The sequence below is a fragment of the Lissotriton vulgaris genome, unplaced genomic scaffold (genome assembly GCF_964263255.1).
Source record: "Lissotriton vulgaris unplaced genomic scaffold, aLisVul1.2 SCAFFOLD_1206, whole genome shotgun sequence".
Lineage (NCBI taxonomy): Eukaryota > Metazoa > Chordata > Amphibia > Caudata > Salamandridae > Lissotriton > Lissotriton vulgaris.
The window spans coordinates 601260-622127 of record NW_028246660.1 but is presented as its reverse complement, the minus strand read 5'-3'; the positions used below and the strand labels follow the sequence as shown (position 1 = coordinate 622127).

Here is a 20868-nt window from a genome sequence, read left to right as displayed (position 1 = left end):
CCGGAAGCCGCCAGGCTCCCCTGAGCTGATCACAATGCTGCAATTCAGCATTGTGACTGGCTCCCCTAAGCCAATCACAATGCTGAAATGCAGCATTGTGATTGGTCTGAGTGCTGTAGTTCGGCACTCAGATGGGGACTGGGGGACTGAGGGCCTGGGCATGTTCTCCATGCAGGTTGTAACGAAGCCTGGGTGGAGAACATGCTAAATGTGCTTGACTTCATACAAACACTCAACAACAGCCAACGCGTTTCGTTCCTAGAAAAGGAACTTCCTCAGGGCAAGAAAAAAGTGTACAGCTAGATCCGTAGCGTGGACCCAGACTACTGACATTTGGACGAAATAATCCCAGTCTTTTTATTTATGAAACCTTCTATTCTCTGATTTCTTATTATTTCGATCTATCTCTGCAGACCAATGGACCAGAACGCCGTGACTCTGAGCATTAGTAGGTCTCTGAGATTTATCATGATCTTCTGTGGCTATTGACATAAGAACGTACAGTACAGACTTTTGTGTGGCGAGACTGTTATAGCACAATTGACTTTCTTGGTGGAACCACACTCTTTTAAACCCACCGCAATTGACTCTAAACCCCGCGTAGAAGTTGTACTACCTACTGCGGGACTGCAAAATGTTAGCGTTACAACGGTGTGACAAAGGCGGTGGCCTTTTAGAGCTGGAGGTCTCGGCCTGCACAAATTATACCCGTTTTGTCTAACTACGCCTGAGTACAATTCTGAGAGATAAGAAAATCAGAGATAAGAAGGTTTCAGATATAAAAAGATTGGGATTATTTAATCCAAATGTCAGTAGTCTGGGTCCACTCTACGGATCTAGCTGTACACTTTTTTTCTTGCCCTGAGGAAGTTCCTTTTATAGGAACGAAACGCGTTGGCTGTTGTTGAGTGTTTGTATGAAGAAAAATAAAGAACTCTTTTTCAAATAAAGTGACCAGTTTGTGACTTCATCCCTGGTGCTGCCTCCACTTTTGCATTGAATTTTGTCTCTGGACTTCCAGTGGGACCGAGCTGCAGCAGGTCCCGTGGTGGGCTAGCACATGACTTTACTCAACAAGGGACTTTATGATTAATGTGCTCAGCGTAGAGTCAGCTGCAGGTTCATTTTGTTGTATAAGTGCGCATGACTGTTTGTCCGGCCCAAGACGGCTAGCCAAAACCTCATGTGCGCTTCAGTGTGCCAGCCACTCCTCCCCTAACCTGCTCTGTGAGCAGAGAAGCCCTGCCCCGCCCCCATGCGGCCACAGCAGGAACAAATAAAATGATAATAACCGCTGCAAAGCTGTGGGGCGACACTCCTTCGCCTTAGCAGAGGAGCCACCACTGTTTGTGGTAGACCTTAGACAACGAGGGGACGATTATCCAAGGTATCTGTAAGCAGCAATCCCTCTGCCAGAGAGCTAGACATTTCAGAAGAAAGGCTGTGCAGCTCCTGGTGACGGGGTGCCGGATGGGCCATACCATGGCTACCTGGCAGGGCACTGGGTTTGCACTGCACATGCGTGCGGCGAACACCAGCAACGAGCCGCCCCAACGCCGCAGAACGAGCGCAAAGTTCGTAAATCAAAGGGGAGCGCTTGGACCAATTCACCACTTGGCTGACCAGAGAAATTGGATTTTTAATTACCTGCTAACCTGGCTAGAGATTTACTTCATCTGGCAGGCGATTGAGCATCGGCGCGGGGCTGTGAATGCGTAGAGGGGAAGGGAGAAAACGGAAGAAAGAGTGCAAGGAGGACGGGGAGGGTAAATAGAATGGAAGGAAGACACACTGCGAGGTGGAAGGAGGGGAGCACACGGGAAGAGAAGTGGCGGGAAAGGAAGAACCGATGCTGAAAGGCCCTTTCTGGTGCAGAATTGTTTTGTAAGACAGAGAAGGCAAGTCAAAGTTAAGGAAAAATGGCCACTGCGCCTTGATGCTAAAAGGTAATTCATTGGCAAGAATATTGCCGCTACAATGAGTACATATGGGCACTCATACAGAGGGGTTCAATCAAACAAACACAAATTTACCAAGCATCTTGTATAAACATATGCTATTTGTTTATATTAATGTATCCCTCTGCCTCATCCCAAACATTTTGCTCTACTGTGAACCCCCAAACATCCTTCTTAAACTTCGTCTCTCTTTTTTTAGCCATGTAGCCCAACTAACAGGCACACAAGACCACTTCTTACAAAAAAAGTACTATTTCCCCTTTTCAATTCCACTCCTATCGTGCTATTCCTACTCCAAACTCTAATAAACACGTATGAAACGTAGAGCACAAACATAACATAACTAATGCACATGAAAGAACAAAAAATTATACTAATTACTAATCTTGGTTTCCGGAGTTGCGTGCGGCTCACTGAAAAAACGCTTCAATACTTCATTATGGGTCGTAAACGCTATATATATACATTACAATGTACAAGACGTAAGCAAGAGGTGCTAAATCCGTACGAACACACTGGTATGTTTAGATAGGCACTGCGGGGTGTAGAGAGTGCCTTTCACACAACAGGGCCCTGCAGTCCTACAATAATATAGCCTTATAGCCCGCCGTAGCGGGCTATACTGGCCATTAACGGCCCGCTCCAGCGTTAAAGGACTGAGCTGAAGGCGAGGGCCTTCAACCTGGATTTCCAGCTCCAAAGTCGACAGATATGGTGGTTACGCCACATCCTCTCCCCTGTTCGTATTTGTCCGACACATAAACACCAGTGGATCCGATGTTCCCCTTTCTCTGTCTCTCCCGCCTTCCGTGGTTCGGACACACTTTTCTCCTTGTTTTGTTATGCAGCAAAGACAGGAGATTAGGAAAGACAAGGGAACACGGGCTTCAGATACCAAGCTCCCGAGGGACACAATTATCCTAGATACTGAATTATACATTACAGGGTTTTACACTGAGAAAAAATGAATGGAGCAAAAAGGAGCAAAGGATGGCGGGAGCAAAACAGAATGAGGACAGGGAGAAGGAGAAGAAAAGGTTGAAGACAAGCAAAAAGTCAAAGGAAAGACCAGCTGCAGACAGGCGTAAGATTAAGAGGAGCCGTTACAGGGTCTAAACACCACAAAGAGGGATATATCAAGTATGTCATAATATAGAGTACCTGCACATTCATAGAATCAACAATATCTACTTAAAAACCTAACATCAAGGTAAATACATCGGGAGTATAGATTTATTCAGTGCATAATTTGAGCTGGCGGTTTCCAGTGCTCGGCACCGGCACTTAATTGTTGACACTGGCACTTATGACAGCTGCCACATGGTGACGCTGTTTGTATAAATTAGAGATAAGCAGAACAGCAATTGTTTAATAATATTTGGCCAATAAAACGGTACATCAGCAGCAGCAGGAATGACATCTGATCGTTGCAAACAGCAGCATCCCTTGGTTTGGCTTCCTTGCTGATGGTTTCACTTTGGCCAATTGTTTGCCTGCTGTTTGGTGGTGGTATTTTTCCGAGGTACTGCGGTTAGTTTTAATGTTACAAAAATGTATATCCAGTAGAGCTACTGTGAGGGGTTTTAAAGCTTATCGGGGGAGGCCACACAGGGATTATAACCACGTTTAGGATAGTACAGCCACATTTAAGTATGTAGATGCAGTAATCTCTGGTGGAATTTAGAAATTACCAGTGCACTCTAAATGAGAAACCCAGAAGGTGAGAAGTGTTTTATTTTACTGTGTTGTGTTTTTCTCTGTTACAGGTTCGTCAATAAAAGCGCCGGGGCACTCTATGGAGTAGCCGTGAGCTATAAAAGACTATATTAACATAACATAACATAACCTCTAGTTTATGCAAAAAAAGAAAAAAAAAGTTGGCCTGGTGAAACTGTGTTCTCCCGAGGACCTTCTTGTACTATAGATTTCTATTCGCGAGGGAATTATGGAGTACGTAAAGGGGTATTCCTGCACAGTGGCGTAACAAAACTTGAAAGGGTCCCCTGCACAGTACAAGGGGAGTACCCCCTCTCCTCCAGACCCGGCCAGGAGCTCTCAGACCAGAGGCCATCCGCTGTGCACAGTGCCGGAGGGGACCTCTTGTTATGCCACTGTTCCTGCAGTATCTTTTATGCACTTGTACATGACTTTGAGACTAGGCCCCAAAACATATAAAATGGGAACAAAATGTGACTATTCAGGGAACATTCATCTACACTTAGTACAAATAGAAAGGACTCTGCCTTCGTTAATTTTAAAAAAATAGGAAGTTGAAGGCATCTGTGCTGATTCTTAAAAACACGCACATCTAGCATACTCCTATAATACTCCCTCCCAGACAGATAAATACTTTTGTGAATAGGCCTATGCACGCACAAGAGAGCATCAATACATTGACTGAACACCTACATACCTGCCAACTCACACGGTGCCACAGTGTGACACGATATCGAGTCCCATCACACGGTCTATCGGTGAGGAGCCGATGTCACACATTGGCAGGCAAACTGAGCTGAAAACAACTGTAAATAGTGGTTTTCCGGCTTGTTTTCCGAGGCTTTGAACTGCCCACATCCATTAACCGCTTGGCCGCGGCGGTAATTCCGCTGCGGCGCTAGGGGGGGGGAGGGGGGCGCGCGGCGCCGCCATGCTCGTGACGGAAATACTCCGTCACGACCCGCGGTGGCGCTGTGCTTGTGACGGAATGGTTCCGTCACGGCCCCGCCCGCTCAATGAAACGCTCAGCGCAGGCGTGAAATCAGCGCCGCGCAAGCACGAAATCAGCGCCACGCAGGCGCTGCGGCTAGGCCGTGATGGAGCCATTCCGTCACCTGCACAGCACCACCGTGGCTCGTGATGGAATTGGAATGGGTCCGTCACAAGCATGCAAGGGGTTAAGAGGTGTAAAAAAACCCCAAGACATTGGCACCAGGCGCCCCAGCTTTATTTTTTGGGAGGAGAGAGCTTGCAGGTGGGGTAGTGTTCAAAAGTGCCTCCCAGGTATTTCTCGCCACCCCCTACAAGGCCCCGCCCCCACCTCACATGTGAGATTGTTCTTAAAGTTGCAGGGCCTGAGTCAAAGCTAGACGCGGGTAGACGCCATCTATCTACTATTTTCAGTGGGTAGACGCCGTCTACCCTGCTGCAAAGCTGGCCGATTTCAGCGGAGTGCCGCATACGCGGAACTCGTACTGGTGTCATTTTCTGACACCAGGACACTTTCAGCAGCGCTTGCACATTGTCTGCATTTGTTTCGAGCAACAACGTGCAGGCGAGGAAGCGGCTAATAGGAGTCCAACAGGGCCCATAACAAAAGCCGGAGTTAGACCACCCAATTAGGCCTCTTTTTGTTGGAGTATCCTGATGGGAGCTATCAGGAGCCTCACGCTGAAATGCAATGGAGGGGAAACAAAGGCCCACATTTTATCAATTCACAGGTACTAAAGAGAGAAATGCTTTTGACTTTGTTCAGTCCCTGTATATAAGAGGTTTGCCTACACTGCAAGAATATCAGATGTGTTGATTGCCCCAGTATTTACACAAATAACAATTTAAATGTCACTATTTTGTTTTATTTATTTTATAGCGCTTTAGCACTACAGTGGTGCTAAAGCCCTATTAAAGAAATAAAACAAAACAGTGGTATTTAAATTGTTATCTGTGTACATGTGATGTAAAGCACTCTGACACACTGACTACTCGTCCCCATGCAGGGTGTCAGAGCGCTTTACATTGCACGGTCAGATTATACATTGACAGTAAATCATATGTGTGTACATCAATGTAAAGGGCGTGTTACATAAGACAGTGATGGTTACAAGGTGAAGGGAGCACCATGTCCTTTATACCTCACTTTGCTATATTGGAAGGATTACAAGTTATGACCTGCAAGTAACAAAATGATCTCTGTCTTAAAAGCAGTAATCCACTTACCCAATTACATAAAATGAAAATCTGTCATCTGCGTGTTACATAATGTGTTTTGCAGGAGACATATTAACCCTCTATGCTACTTTGATTCAAAACTAGGACTAAGCAAAACATGGATCTCTCCAGCAAATGCGTAAACCTCCACAGTTATCTTACCATCATTATTATTCCCCGAGATTGAGCTGGAACACAAAGATCTCTGCAGCAGGTGCCTTAACCTCATAAGATATTTTAAAAAACAGTCATTGCAACCAATTAAGCAGAACAGATTTACTTGTTTCTCCTGGTTGCCAATTTCTTTGTGGCAGGGTTTAAAAAAATAAATGTATAAGATCAGGCCCAGATTTTGCGTTGGGGTTTCGTCAAAATTTTGGCAAAACTTAAATTCAAAAATCAAATGTGTTAAATACTGTATTGCGCTCAAATGTACTCATGATAGACCTGCTAAACTTATCTGAGGTCAAAAGATCTGATGTCACGTCCTGTGAGGTAATGTGTTGTGCTGTCACTTCCTGTGATGTGTCACATGTGGTGATGCCACATTCGGTGATGTCACACCCATTCTGCCTAACTTGGTGAGTCCCCCAACTTCTATTTTTAGATCTTGAGCCTTGTCCCTACGCGTATGCACAACAAACGCGGACAGTGTCTCACACGCCGCCATATCACAGCCAGTAGGGGAAAATAAAAACATTTCAGGCCTTTTTGCAAGTTAGCAGCTCTGAGAAAACATGTCGTTTCCATCTTCCATCTGCCCGAAAATATGTTTGAAGAAAGCAGGCGTCGCCTACGCCGACATCTTGGCGCGCGCTTAGGGAGCCAGGCTGCAGCGATGCTCGGATTAGCACCAACTAGAGGTGGCTTGGTGAAGCCGGGCACCCTTGGGAAAGCCAGGTTGTATTTTAAGAAAGCAAAAAACAAGCAATATTTCAATTCAAACGCATATCTTAAATTCAGGTTCCAGAGCTACATGGGCCCCTTCCTCAAGCAGAATCAAACCTGTGTTTACTTGGCTTGTACCATTTAAAATGTGCTTGTGTGTTTTGGTTTAGTACGTAGTGGATCCAGAAGTCTTCCCAAGACCTCTGCCTTCGGATTACCAGGTTTTGTTTTTTCCTTGCTATATGTTATTTCAGCGGCAGCTGTCATCTACTGCGGGGGTGATCAGCAAATAAAATAAATTACATTAAATGAAACACAGAGTCCTCCACACCAGACCTCTTCTTCCTTCAACTGCAGCCTGGCCACCAGGATTTGCTTTGACCAACCCTGGCACTGCTCTCATGCAGTATGAGACAAGTGTCCTGATTGGAGGGGACAGCCTCACTCAGCGCCCCACAACGCTCTGGAGGCCTGCACTTGCTCTAATCCAGTTTTTTATACTGCTGTGTTATTGAAGGTTAAAGTGAGCATGTGTGGCTGGGTGTTGCAAGACGGCCGGCCTAAAAGACATGTGCACTTTAAACAGAGCACATACAGCCCACCCTCCTCCCTGCTGCTGTCACTCAGCAGGCTCCTCCCCGATGTTCTGTTCTGAATTACCATTTAATGTTTTATCTCTGGGGCTTTTGGGGTAATTTAAGAGGAGCCTCCCCGGTGTTATTTACACTTCACCATATTGGGTGGTTTGAAAAACATAACGGGTACAAATTCACTTTTTTATTTCCTGTACGTCTATTTTACATCTACCTGCACATATGTCATATTAAACCAAATATTTTTGCAGTGGAGAAGAACAGCTTGCGGATGTTGACACTGAGAAAGTGAGCTCACAGGCAATATGTGCGATGATGCTTATGTGTTTACTTTGAGAATGCGAATACTCCTCTGTGATGTTAAGAGCGCAGTCGCACATTGACAGTTGTTTACGATTCGTTCTTGTACCTGCTTGAAGACCACTAAAATCTTAGTATCATTGCACATCTGCAAACATTTTAAATGAACTATAGTTCTGTTATTCCTTCTTGCACTCTGTACATTTCTGATGAACTATGCTAGCAAACCATAGCCTGGAGAAGACTTGGAAAAGAGCAGAATCGCCTCCTGGTACTGTTTACGGCATCTCTTCTCATTCCTTCCTATAGAAGATCCTGGACCTGCTCGTTAGGGACTATAGGCCTGATGTACTAACATTTGGAATACAAATTCCTAATGCATGAAACTCTTTTGAGTTTTATTTGTGATTCCTATGGGGTTGTAAATAGCTACCTCGTGCATATATTTAAGAGGTAGGTCGCAATCTGCGACCCATTACGTATAGCAGCCATCACAGGGATGATGGCCTGCAGCCGGTCAGCAGACCGCCATGTCTGTGATTGCTTTTTAGGTCTCGGCTAGGCAGCACATGCGCTGTCTCAAAGAGACGTGTTGTGTTCTATCTGTGGGCTTACAGGCCGCCCATCTCCTACCACTGGAAAACTTCAGCATCGCTCTCATTTTCTTTGATGCCATTCCTCATGGCATGCTGGCGCCATGCCCTCTTCTTGTGTGTGGCCTTCCATAACGCATGGCCCAAGTACATGTCTACTTACACTGCTCCTGGTTTGCGAAGCCATTTTATTCTTTGTTTTCAAGCACTCCATAGGAGTACTTGTGTTTTCAGGCTGTCCCCTTATACACATACACAAACCACGAAAAAGCGTGCATGTGTGCATAAAAAATGCATTTCTTAAATAGTTATTAAAACACGAACAGCAGTAGTTTTTTTTTCTCGATCCAATGGTATTGGAGCGCTTGTTCTGTCCTCCATCTGGCCATAGGGCTAACACCAGCCGATGGTATTGGAGTGCTTTAAGTCCACATCAGTTAATTTACACAATGACACATTCACTGTCCTAGCTAGGGAGAAGCGTAAGGGACTTGCAAAGAATCACAAATTGTTCAGTCGACCCCGAGATTCGAACCTGGTTCTTCAGTTCCCCTGCTGCCAGCTCTGGCCGCTACGCCACATGCTTGCTTCACTTAAAAGCTCAACTGTTTCTCACTGTCATTTCCATGATAAAGCATTGGCAAAACCAATGGATCGCAGCAAGGCCCAAGCTAGTGGCCTTGTCAATATGAATGTATTTTAGCCAAGTTGTCTAGAAGCATATCTGCTGTTCAGCATGGCTGAAAGTCAATGAAAAAAGCGGGGAACATCCATTACGACGCAGTGTTTACACCGCACTACCATTACAACACTGGTTTTACAACGAAAGTCGTTACCACGACTTGCGCTGGAGGGCGCTCTAGGCTAAGGAATAGTGGATTTACTATTCCAACACCTTCCCTACTGTACGTAGGCTGGTGTTGGAATAGTAAATTTTACTATTCCTAAGTTCAGCACCCTACAGCGCAAGTCGTGGTAACGACTTGCGTTGTAAAACCAGAGTTGTAATGGTAGTGCGGTGTAAACACCGCGTTGTATTGACATACAACCGAAAAAAGCACTAAGATGCGGCAAGTTCATCGCGCTTTTTGTGTTAGGAGGGGCAGGACAATAAACTGAACATGGGGGACGAAGAGACTTGGCGTCCGCTCAACATCCTGTGATTCTGGGCTTTCTATCATTTTCAGCCATGCTGAACAGCAGATGTGCTGCTAGACAACATGGCTAAAAGACATTCAAATTGATAAGGCCAATAGCTCGGGCATTGCCAAGACCAATTTGCTTAGCCAATGATTGTTAATGAAGCAATCTTTATTTTTATTTTTTTTAAATGCAGCCAGCTTTCATTAAAGAAAAACAGGATGCATTAAAAAGAAAAAATGAAACTTTGCAGTTTCATTTTTTAAGAGTAGGTAGTGGTCTTAAAAAAGTATTATTTACATTCTCAAAGGGGAACAAACAGGTTACCACCAGTTTTGTGGTGTGGTGTGGCTCACTGGTTAGAGGCGGGGGTGGTGATGGACAGAGTATCTGAATTAAACAGAACACTCGTACCCAGTCAACAGATCAGGGCTTGATCCATCACCGTTTTTTAGCTCACTGCACCATCCCAGCTCAGAACCTGGCTACATGCAAATTAGTCTGTCCCTGGCCCAGTGCATCATGGGAACAGAGCAGACCAAACTACCAAGCCAATTCTTATACTGGGAAGGAAACAAGCTTCCGGGGACCGGTTTCTGGCATTACAGCCGTCTTCGGCCCGGCTTGCTTGAATCATGATGGTGCAATGAGCAAGGGACTCACATCTGAGTATACCCTTCCACGCTTCTGGTGGACAAAACGATTCAGAAAAGGGGGTGGTGATGGACAGAGTATCTGAATTAAACAGAACACTCGTACGCAGTCAACAGATCAGGGATTGATCCATCACCGTTTTTTAGCTCACTGCACCATCCCAGCTCAGAACCTGGCTACATGCAAATTAGTCTGTCCCTGGCCCAGTGCCTCATGGGAACAGAGCAGACCAAACTACCAAGCCAATTCTTATACTGGGAAGGAAACAAGCTTCCGGGGACCGGTTTCTGGCATTACAGCCGTCTTCGGCCCGGCTTGCTTGAATCCTGATGGTGCAATGAGCAAGGGACTCACATCTGAGTATACCCTTCCACGCTTATGGTGGACAAAACGATTAAGAAAAGGTTGTGGTGATGGGCAGAGTATCTGAATTAAACAGAACACTTGTACCCAGTCAACAGATCAGGGCTTGACCCATCACCGTTTTTTAGCTCACTGCACCATCCCAGCTCAGAACCTGGCTACATGCAAATTAGTCTGTCCCTGGCCCAGTGCATCATGGGAACAGAGCAGACCAAACTACCAAGCCAATTCTTATACTGGGAAGGAAACAAGCTTCCGGGGACCGGTTTCTGGCATTACAGCCGTCTTCGGCCCGGCTTGTTTGAATCCTGATGGTGCAATGAGCAAGGGACTCACATCTGAGTATACCCTTAATTCAGACACTCTGTTCATCACCACCCCCTTTTCTGAATCGTTTTTGGCCACTATAGGTGTGGCAGGGTATACTCAGACATGAGTCCCTTGCTCACTGCACCATCAGGATTCAAGCAAGCCGGGCCGACGACGGCTGAAATGCCAGAAACCGGTCCCCGGAAGCTTGTTTCCTTCCCAGTATAAGAATTGGCTTGGTAGTTTGGTTTGCCCTGTTCCCATCATGCACTGGGACAGGAACAGACTAATTTGCATGTAGCCAGGTTCTGAGCTGGGATGGTGCAGTGAGCTAAAAAACGGTGATGGATCAAGCCCTGATCTTTGGACTGGGTAAGAGTGGTCTGCTTAATTCAGACACTCTGTTCATCACCACCCCCTTTTCTGAATCGTTTTTGGCCACTATAGGTGTGGTAGGGTATACTCAGACATGAGCCCCTTGCTCACTGCACCATCAGGATTCATGCAAGCCGGGCCGACGACGGCTGAAATGCCAGAAACCGGTCCCCGGAAGCTTGTTTCCTTCCCAGTATAAGAATTGGCTTGGTTGTTTGATTTGCCCTGTTCCCATCATGCACTGGGACAGGAACAGACTAATTTGCATGTAGCCAGGTTCTGAGCTGGGATGGTGCAGTGAGCTAAAAAACGGTGATGGATCAAGCCCTGATCTTTGGACTGGGTAAGAGTGGTCTGCTTAATTCAGACACTCTGTTCATCACCTACCCCTTTTCTGAATCACTGGTTAGAGGCAGCAGACTAGAGAGCAGAGGACAGCCCGGGACCAGGGTTCAATTCCCGACGCGGCAGGGTCAGCGGACTTGATAATTCTCATCTCGGTGCCTACTCTAACCAGCGATCACACTCGGCAACTCTGGGCATTAGCTTGCCTCATCTCCACAACGGCCCCCCACATACGCCGGGGATGCCTGGTTTCACCTTGGAGATACCCAGTAGGGACCATCTCACAGGGAAAGCCAGGACGGGTTCCCCAGCGGTCTACTGCGCAGAGATACTCCTTCGGGAGTCGCTTCTAGCACATTACAAACCCACAATTAATTAATTAATTTATTTTAAACTGGTGGTAAAGTATTACTATTTTGCAACCAGAATTTGGTCACAAAAAAGGTATACATGACATACCAATTCGGTATTCGGATGGGATGCCCTAAACATGCCCTTTTCAAATATCAAATCACAAATGCAAAAGGCATTTCGGCAACAAGTTACTGAATCGCATTTCGCGTATCAGAAAAAACATTTACGAATCAGTCCTTTTGTGACTGGAAAAATCCTGGGTTCATCTGGCCCTAAAATCACAGTTCACTTCGGTCACATGTTTTTTTTTCCTCATCTCTTGTATCAGAGTTAAATGTTATAAATGCAGCCTGAAAACCTGTGGATTTTAGCATTACGTGATCCAGGGAAGCTCTGGTCTGTTAAAACAGCAATTGCCTTGCTTAATTTCTAAACCTTGCCGGCTATTTGTGCATTGGACACGTTAGACTTCTGTGCGCTATTGCGAGAGTTGTGCTTCCTTTAATATGTGATTAGAACATTCTCACCCAATAAAATATTTCTAGCTCAAACGGATCAAAAGTTACTAAACAAAAAGTGCCACACGTGGTTCCGCACAGTGGCAGAAGCTTTGCAAGGGTTAACTGGGAACCTTAAAGTTACTGGTGAATTCATTCTGGTGTTAACCTGGTACAAATGAGGTGCACCTTTAGTGCCCGGCACTAATAATATTTGTTGAAACGACAAGATATTCAGTGGCTCTGCAGATGGGTGCATCATGCGAAGAATAAGTTTGGCAACGATCACCGCTGTACTGTTTTGGATGAGGATAACACAATCAAGTACAGGCAAACAAGAGGTGAGGTGAGACCATTACATACTAGAAAGAAACCCAACGATTTCATCTTTTTAGATCTCGGAGGTACCCCATTGAGCACCTCCCGTATCTATCGATAAACACTGCATGGTGGTAAGTCACTCCTCTATCACTTAACCCCTTCGGTGCTGCGGACGGCCCCCGGCCGTCCCACGTGACGGTGGGCGTGTGCGGAGGACGGCCGGGGGCCGTCCGAACCATGCCCACTGATTAAAACGCCCGCACCGCAGCAGAATTTGGGCCACGGTCAACGGGTTAAGAACTTCTACTATGTTTATGCTTCTCCGCTGCAGACCTAGAAGCTTCTCCAGGCACTCGTTTGGGGGGCTCCAGGATCACTTTCCATCGGCAGCTCTATATAGTGCATCCTTATAGATCCCGTCCCAGTCTTTATAGGGATTACATGCAGAACGCTTGTCACTAGTGCTATATCTAGATCAGTGGATCCCAGCATGTGGTCTGGGGACCACGTGGGGTCGGCGAAGCCTCCTCAGAGGGTCTGCACCTACTTAGACAATTAAATAATATTAACAGATTAATAAAGCGTATATAAATAAAGAAGCTAAATGCACAATTGAATATTTTAAAATGTACTGTAAATGTGAAGGAATTTGAAAATTGGAGACTAAAAATTGTATTATTATCCTCAGATTGATTTGTGGGAGCAGTGCAGGTGCATCAAAGAGAGATAGTATGGACGATGGGGGCCTTAGTTGAATTTAGAGAAGCTCCAACCTTCATATAAATAAAAAAAAATCAAAATGTAAATTTTAATATGTGTTTGCAAATTAAATAAAATGTGTAATCATTTGTATATTTGCTTGAATATTTGTTTCTGTAATTTTTGTGTGTACTGTTTTGCAGTTCAAATCATCGACAATGCTTAGGCTGGGGCCCGCGGCTAGCAGTCTTGACTCTGTGGGGCTTCCTCGGATTCAAATAATGATTTTGGCTGGGTTCCAGGAATGATTAATTGGGGGTTCCCAGAAGTCAAAGGTTGAGAATCACTGATCTAGAACATACCACTGGGTACCCTACGGCTCTTTTGTCACCCGAGAGGATCTGGATTCCGCTATAAAGGTGTGACACCTATGCTCGTACAATACAAAGTCTCTGAATTTATATAACACACACATCTTATATTGCCAGAGGGTGTTTGTATTGATTCCTCTGGTGGTTTACCAGTGTTTAATTAACTTTTGGAAATCAATATTTATGGGTTCTTATACAGCCGAACCCTCCTCTTCGGAAAATATCCAAGGATGTGGTGCTTTTTGGGTGCATACAAAGTATGTTTTTGAAACTGTGCATGTTCAACATACGTATGAGTATTGCAAGCTACAGATGGTTCGGCTCATTGGCAGTGCAGGTAATGGACTTCTTCGTGTTGACCTTAATGACGCTTATTGCCTCCCTCACCTTCATGGTCTTGGGTTGGTTAATGGGGCCATTAATAACTCAAGACTTTGTTATATTTTAATATTGTGTTAGAAACCAATGTCCACTGATCATTGTGCTAAATATTAGAACATTGGAACGTTGAGAGCTCCACTAAAGAGAATGGAGTGGCTTCGGGATTATAATGGCTGGTATAAGCCTTCTGCTCCAACATTCAAAATGTTTCTCTCTTTTTAATTTAGAACATTCTACCCTCAGTTGGTGGAATGTTCTAATAGACATATATCCCTTTTGCCTTGAGCTATACCAGTTTTCTTTGGGAGCTTTATATAGTGTGAACTCGACCTGATGGTATCAGACATCCCTTTACTGAAAATTCTATTCTCCTTGACTAAGGAAGTGCCTTCCCAGTGAGTTCTTGTGGTTGGAGTGTTTAACATTCACTGCTGTATTATCCTTGTACTTGTGTTTGGTACCTTTTTGTAACTTGCACACACCACTTTTCCCTTGTAACACACAGTATGCTACCTCTCACATTTTGTTTACCTTTAATACTTGCACAAGTGCCACCATTGCCTACGTTACGTTTATTCTTGTGCCTGAGTGTCTAGCACATTTTGCAGTATTATACCTCTATTTGTACTTTGTTTTCTCTTATAACCTGCACACTTGTCACTTTTTACTCATGGCACCTTTGCTACCTCATGTATTTTGTTTGCTCACAATTGTCACTTTTACCTCATGTAACTTAACGTCTGCTTTTGCAATTTGTTCATGTGTAATGTTCTCCACATGTAACAGTTCTGTTCCTTGTGTGAAGCGCTCTGACGCCTTCGGGTAAAGTCTGCGCTATATAAAAACGCATAAATAAATAAATAAATAAATAAATAAATAATATACAGGAGCACCAGTTGCGTTGCAGACGGACTCATTCTTTTGAGCGTCCCCGCCAAGACTCGAACCCGGTTCCCCAGCTTCAAGGTCAATCACCGCTCTAGCTGTTAGGCAACACCCTCTGCAGGTTCTGTACTGGACACATTGTGTGGGCTCCGGCTTCATGTACAAGGAACGTCTGTACCTGCACCCACATGCGAGCTTCTATAACTGACAGTGTGTCCAGGTACCGGCCCGTGTACAGGGAGTTTTGTGCACCTGACAGAAACTTGTTAACATTTTCTGATCTAAAAGAAGTGAGATTTTTCGGGTTTTTAAAGTGCTAATAGTATTGTAATCAGAGCCGGACTGGGAACCAAAACTGGCCCTGGCAAAGTGCTTGCTGGGCCCCGCAGGGGTTGGGGGTGCGGCCGAGCTCTTTGCCAAGGCCGGTTTCAGTCGATTGTGTTACAGGGACCAAAAACGGCCCTGTAACAAAAACGACCGCCAGGGGACTAAAACCGGGCCCCGCCCTGTCGGCCCACCGGGGGAATGCCTGGTGCCCGCTATGGCCAGTCTGGTCCTGATTGTAATGTCAGAGTAAATGGCATATGACATTTGACCTAAAAATCACACCACAGGAAATGACATCACGTTATAACTATGTACACAAAGAGCGACTAACGAGATTTACACTGACGCAGTTTCCGTCACTGTGCTGCGTTTTCATCGTCACAGGCTCTGACTGGAGCTTGCTTCATTTGAAAGGGTACCTATTATTTAGCTGACAATTTTATGTAACAGGCTCATTAACCCAATGAGATTACTTTAATTACTTACCGGCTGTATACTTAACAGCTATAGTTTCAAGGTATCTCCTGTGGTTTGATGGAGGCAGTGACGTAATTTCCTTTGATGTCGTTGTCATTTCCTATGACAGCCCCACCCCATTTGAAAACTGAAAAATCCTCCCTCTTTTTGGTCACAGAATGTTGGAAACGATGGTGGAGGCCCCGCCCCAACCCACGTGCACGCCTCCGGGGATAGCCGGCCCAGCTCCATGCCGCTGTTTATCCGCTAATCTCATTAAAGCGAGAGCTCAGAGCGGATCTGTAAGGGGATTAGAGGCGCTGGCTGGAAAGTCCCTTCGTCCCAAGCCACAACCAGATTATTCGAAGTCAGATTTCCACATCCAGGTCAAAGCACAGTCAGAGCAAGAGGATGTGGCATAACGACCAGAGCTGCCTACTTTGGAACTGAGGAACCAGGTTCGAGTCTCGGCGTCGGCTCAACATCCTGTGATTCTGGGCAAATGCCTTAATCTCCCAGTGCCTACCAAAAATGAATGTGTCCTTGTGTAATGTAGCAGGGGCTCATGTGAAGCGCTCCAATACCTATGGGTCGAGTTTGCGCTTTATAAAACTGCAAAAAAATAAATCAGCCCAAAAAAAACAGAGATACCCTCCTTTGAAAAGGGAAACAGCAATAAATACAGCAAAGTGGTGGTATCACAGTTACAGCATTTAGGAAATGCAGTAATTTGCAGGGCATTAAGTAGGCGGTACTTCCGGGTCTAAGACCTGGTAGTAATTAAAAACGGATATTGAAACGGGTCCCTAGCAGCTTTCTGTTCACATCCTTAACGTGTTATTGCCCTCAAAAACACTGATTGATTTCTGAACAAAGAATGCAGACAACTTAAGTGAATCAACATCCGCAATTTAGTTCTCATTTATATTTTATTTAATTTTGCATTCCTTAAGAGTGTTCACTATTTCCAGGATGTTGTGTTTCTGTACTTTTTAGGTTTTGCCTAGCCAATGCGTACGAAGTACGCATGTGCTAGGAAAAAACCTAATGAGATATAGTATATGGGGCTTGGAATCCGCCCCGTCTTCCATTGGCTAGCTCCATAAATGGAGGCTAGCCATTGGAAGACACGTTTGTCCGTCAATGCAGGACCTGATTCGGGGGCGTTCCCGAGAATTTTTGGCTTTTGGCGACGTCAGCCGAAAGCCAGTTCTCGGGAACGCCCCCGAGTCTGTTCCGGCATTGACGGCACCCGCCCTCAATACAGTTGCCCCGTCCCTTGGCGATTTTTTTGAGCCCCCTGGCAGGTGCCCACCCTGCCAGGGACATTGCCGCCTTTGAGCGAGTGCCACCTCGCTTTATATTTTAATTGAAGCCGGTGCCCACCCGGCATTGCCCCGTGTTTACACCGCCGCCGGCCCGGTGGGAGATTAGGAGGCGCTGTCCGGCCTCCCGACCCCAGGGCCGCGCTGCGATTGGCCGCGACCCGGAAGTCAGGCAGGCCGGGGGCGGGACAAGCGGAAGTGCCGGAGAAGAAGAGCTCCAGCGAGGGGAGCCTAAAATGTCATCCAGTGGCGCCATAAGTAACTATTACGTGGACTCCCTGATGGGGCACGAAAGCGAGGAGGTCTACGGGGCCCGCTGCGTCCAGGTGGGGCACGGCGCGGCCTCCAGGGCCCCGGGTGGCACCGAGGCGTCCGACTTCTCCGCCTGCAGTTTTGCGCCCAATTCCGCAGTCTTCCCGGCTGCCTGGTCTGCGGTGCACTCACAGCCACCTACTGCCGCCGTCAGCGGTCTCTACCAGCCCTACATGGCCCAGCCAGCGCCCAGCGGTGGGCGCTATGCGGTGCGACCCTGGCTGGAACCGCTCTCCACCTCCTCCGCCGCAGCCTTCCCTGCCTTCCACCACCCGTACGCGGGCGTCAAGCCCGAAAGCATACCCGCCAAGAAGAGCGAGTGCTCATCCTTCGAGCCCCAGCCGGGGCTGGCCCTGGCCGAGTTCCCCTGCCCGGCCCTGGACGACGAGCAGTCCCCGACGGCCGAGGAGTAGTCCCCCAGCAGCCGGCCCGGAACCGGGCAGCGCCGGCAGCGGCGCCCCGCTCAAGGAGGAGAAGCAGCCACCGCAGCAACTTGACTCAAGTAAGTGCCCGAGAAGGCAGGGGGAAGAGTGGGAATAACTTCCTGATTTACTGCGGAAACTGCGCGCCTCAGAGTGGGCAAAACAGAGAGTTTTACTAACCTATAAAGCCGTCAAGACGCCTACCATAGAGCCCGCAGCACCGGGCTGCTATAAACCAGTTATATGACTGACAGAAGCGCCTTCTACCACGAGGCGTCCGCGGAGCAGTAAACAAGCCGCCCGCACCCCCCCCCCCTTTACGATAATTCCTGAAAAGCCGCGAATGCTGAGGGTACCCACAGTGCACATGAGTTTATTAATCTTTCACTCCCATCCCCCACTCTTTTGCTTCCCAGATAACCCGGCAGCGAACTGGATCCACGCACGCTCGACTCGCAAAAAACGGTGCCCCTACACCAAGTACCAGACCCTGGAGCTGGAGAAGGAGTTCCTGTTCAACATGTACCTGACCCGGGACCGGCGCTACGAGGTGGCCCGCATCCTGAACCTGACGGAGCGTCAGGTCAAGATCTGGTTCCAGAACCGGCGCATGAAGATGAAGAAGATGAACAAGGAGAAGGGCAGCAAGGAGCACTAGCGAGGACGCCCGGACTGCCCTGCTCGCTCCCCCGAACTGCCAAATACTTGCCATCCTTGTCTTTTCATGGTAGTAGGCCGTTTTCACGTTTTTGATATTTCCGTATGCATTGCTTGGATATATGTATATATTTATGTTGTTTGTTTTTCCTTACGTTTATCAGAGTAAAGTAATGTGAATATACGCCCAGTTCGGCAGCTATTTAAAGTGTCTTAAGTCTCTAACTTTCGGAAAATCAAGTGCTACAAGGATGGTCTATGTACATAAATACGTATATATTTTCCTTGCCCCGGTAAAGGCTGTAGGGCTGTAAGAGATATGTTATTTAACGGCTTTGAGTAATTGAATTTTTATTCGTCACATATCAAGAGGTAGTTCAGAGGTGGGTTCAGTCTTTTCTGTTTGTTGCGGGTGCCTTGTTTGGGGGTTAGCTCGCTCCCCTCAGAAGTCTCTCCTCGATGTACTGGGCTCAGTTTCCTGTTCGTGAGTGCAGTGCCGTGCTTTACGACGGGCCTTGTACTCGGCGGTGAAGAGATCCAGCGAGTCTGGGACTAGAGAATCTTCAGGTTCCAGGAAAAGGGACAGTTGCCAATTCCGAAGAGAGAACAGTGGTCTAGTGCTCAAAATATAGCGAGTTTTGAACGGTGGACGGGACGCATACGTGCTTTTGAGAGCCGAGAGGTGTATAGCGCTTAAACAATATTTAACTGGGATCGCTGTAAATTATTTGTTTTGATGAGGTGCTAATATAAGAACACGTATTGAACTACAATTGTACAGTTTAGTGGTTCGCTTTCAGCAGAAATTGTTCATAAAACGTGATGTACTGAAGGGCTGTTAAACGAGCATTTTGTTATTAGTTTATGAAAACATCAATGTGTTAAAGATGGCGGAGACTGCGGCATTTCATATTCGTGAATTTTCGCTTCATACTCCGGAGCCCGTTGAAGAAATGATTATTATTTTTATCACGATTTTAAGATTTGTGAAGACTTGGGGGAAAGTGTCCCTTTTCCCTTTTCTGTTCCCATTGAGGGAGCATTTGAAGGTGGCAGAACAGTGGAGGAACGCCCAGCTGCTCAGTCTGATCAGCGCCCCCAGTACCATGCTCAACCCTGCCCAGTCCGACTCCATGCCCTGCGAGTACCTGTCCCTGGACACCATGGAGAAATGGATTATTTTGGGCTTCATTCTGTGCCATGGAGCCCTGAACAGTGAGCCCACCGCTTTGAATCTCTGGAAGCTTGCACTTCAAAGTACTTCCTGCCTCTCCCTCTTCAGAGATGAAGTGTTTCACATACACAAAGCAGCAGAAGATCTGTTTGCAAACCTCAAAGGCTACAACAAGCGAGTCAGCGACATCAGGGAGTGCAAGGAAGCAGCTTTGTCCCATGCAGGGGCTACACACCGAGAAAGGCGCAGGTTTCTGAGATCTGCCCTGAAAGAGTTGGGAACTGTTCTCTCAGATCAACCTGGTCTGCTGGGCCCCAAAGCGCTGTTTGTGTTCATGGCCTTATCCTTTGCATGCCCTCATGGTATTATTGTAGAGCGCTATATTTATCTTTGAATCTATGCTTGTCATGTTGGCATAGTGCAGTGTTTACTTTGAAATGTTCTCCACGTGCGCTTTGTGTGCAGTTAATTTGTTTTCTGTGACTGAAGCCAGTAAGCCGTTGGGATCTGAGGATTACTGGAACAAGCGACAATTGGTTAAGTTAACTTCAGAACAGGTTGAGATTATGTCTAAAAGGCGAGATGGAGTCATGAGTGCTGATTGGGCACACTGGCTACAACCCTCTGTTTAAACCTTAGGTGAAAGAAATACTTGTTTGAATTCCACTCAGGGAAGCTCTTGTGTAAGTGAGTTTCTCCTGTGGGCGTCCACGTATGAGCTCGGTGGGTTCACGTGCCAGGAGAATGTCAAAGCAGTTTGAGGATTTAGTGCTTTCCTGAGCATTCACACGTGTCGTTTTAGTTTCTTGTTTTAGTTTTATTTCGGATCAAAAGGGAAAAGATGGTGTAATATAATACGATGTTTGGCTGTGTGTGTGGGGGGCTCTGTGTGGGTGCGTGTGTGGGGGGGCTCTGTGTGTGTTTGGGGGGGGCTCTCTGTGGGTGTTTGTGTGTGTCATTTGCGAGATAAAGCTAGTGGCATTGTAAATGACAATGCCATTTATTTATGTTAAAAAAAACATAAATAAAAATAATGTCAAGAGCAATGCCAATAGCTCTAACTTTAACATAGGCAAAACCATTGCATTGTAAATGCTTGTTTCGTACTGCATACTAATCTTGGATAGAGCATACTTTGAACCGAGTCGCCTCCAGCTGTTTATAACGGGCCACAATTGAGAGGTCTGGAGTTGAGTTTGAAGGTCGTGCAAGGTTCTCCGACTGCCTGTCAGTGGGTCAAAAAGG

At 46.5% G+C, this 20868-nt stretch overlaps 1 protein-coding gene and 1 pseudogene across 1 annotated transcript in view; one reads left to right on the top strand and one right to left on the bottom strand.

Moving 5' to 3' along the window:
* EEF1AKMT4 (EEF1A lysine methyltransferase 4) overlaps positions 1-20868 on the bottom strand; it is a 169978-nt gene that overhangs the window by 17394 nt on the left and 131716 nt on the right. The window lies entirely within an intron of this gene.
* On the top strand, positions 17295-18450 carry LOC147665800 (homeobox protein Hox-D9a-like; annotated as a pseudogene).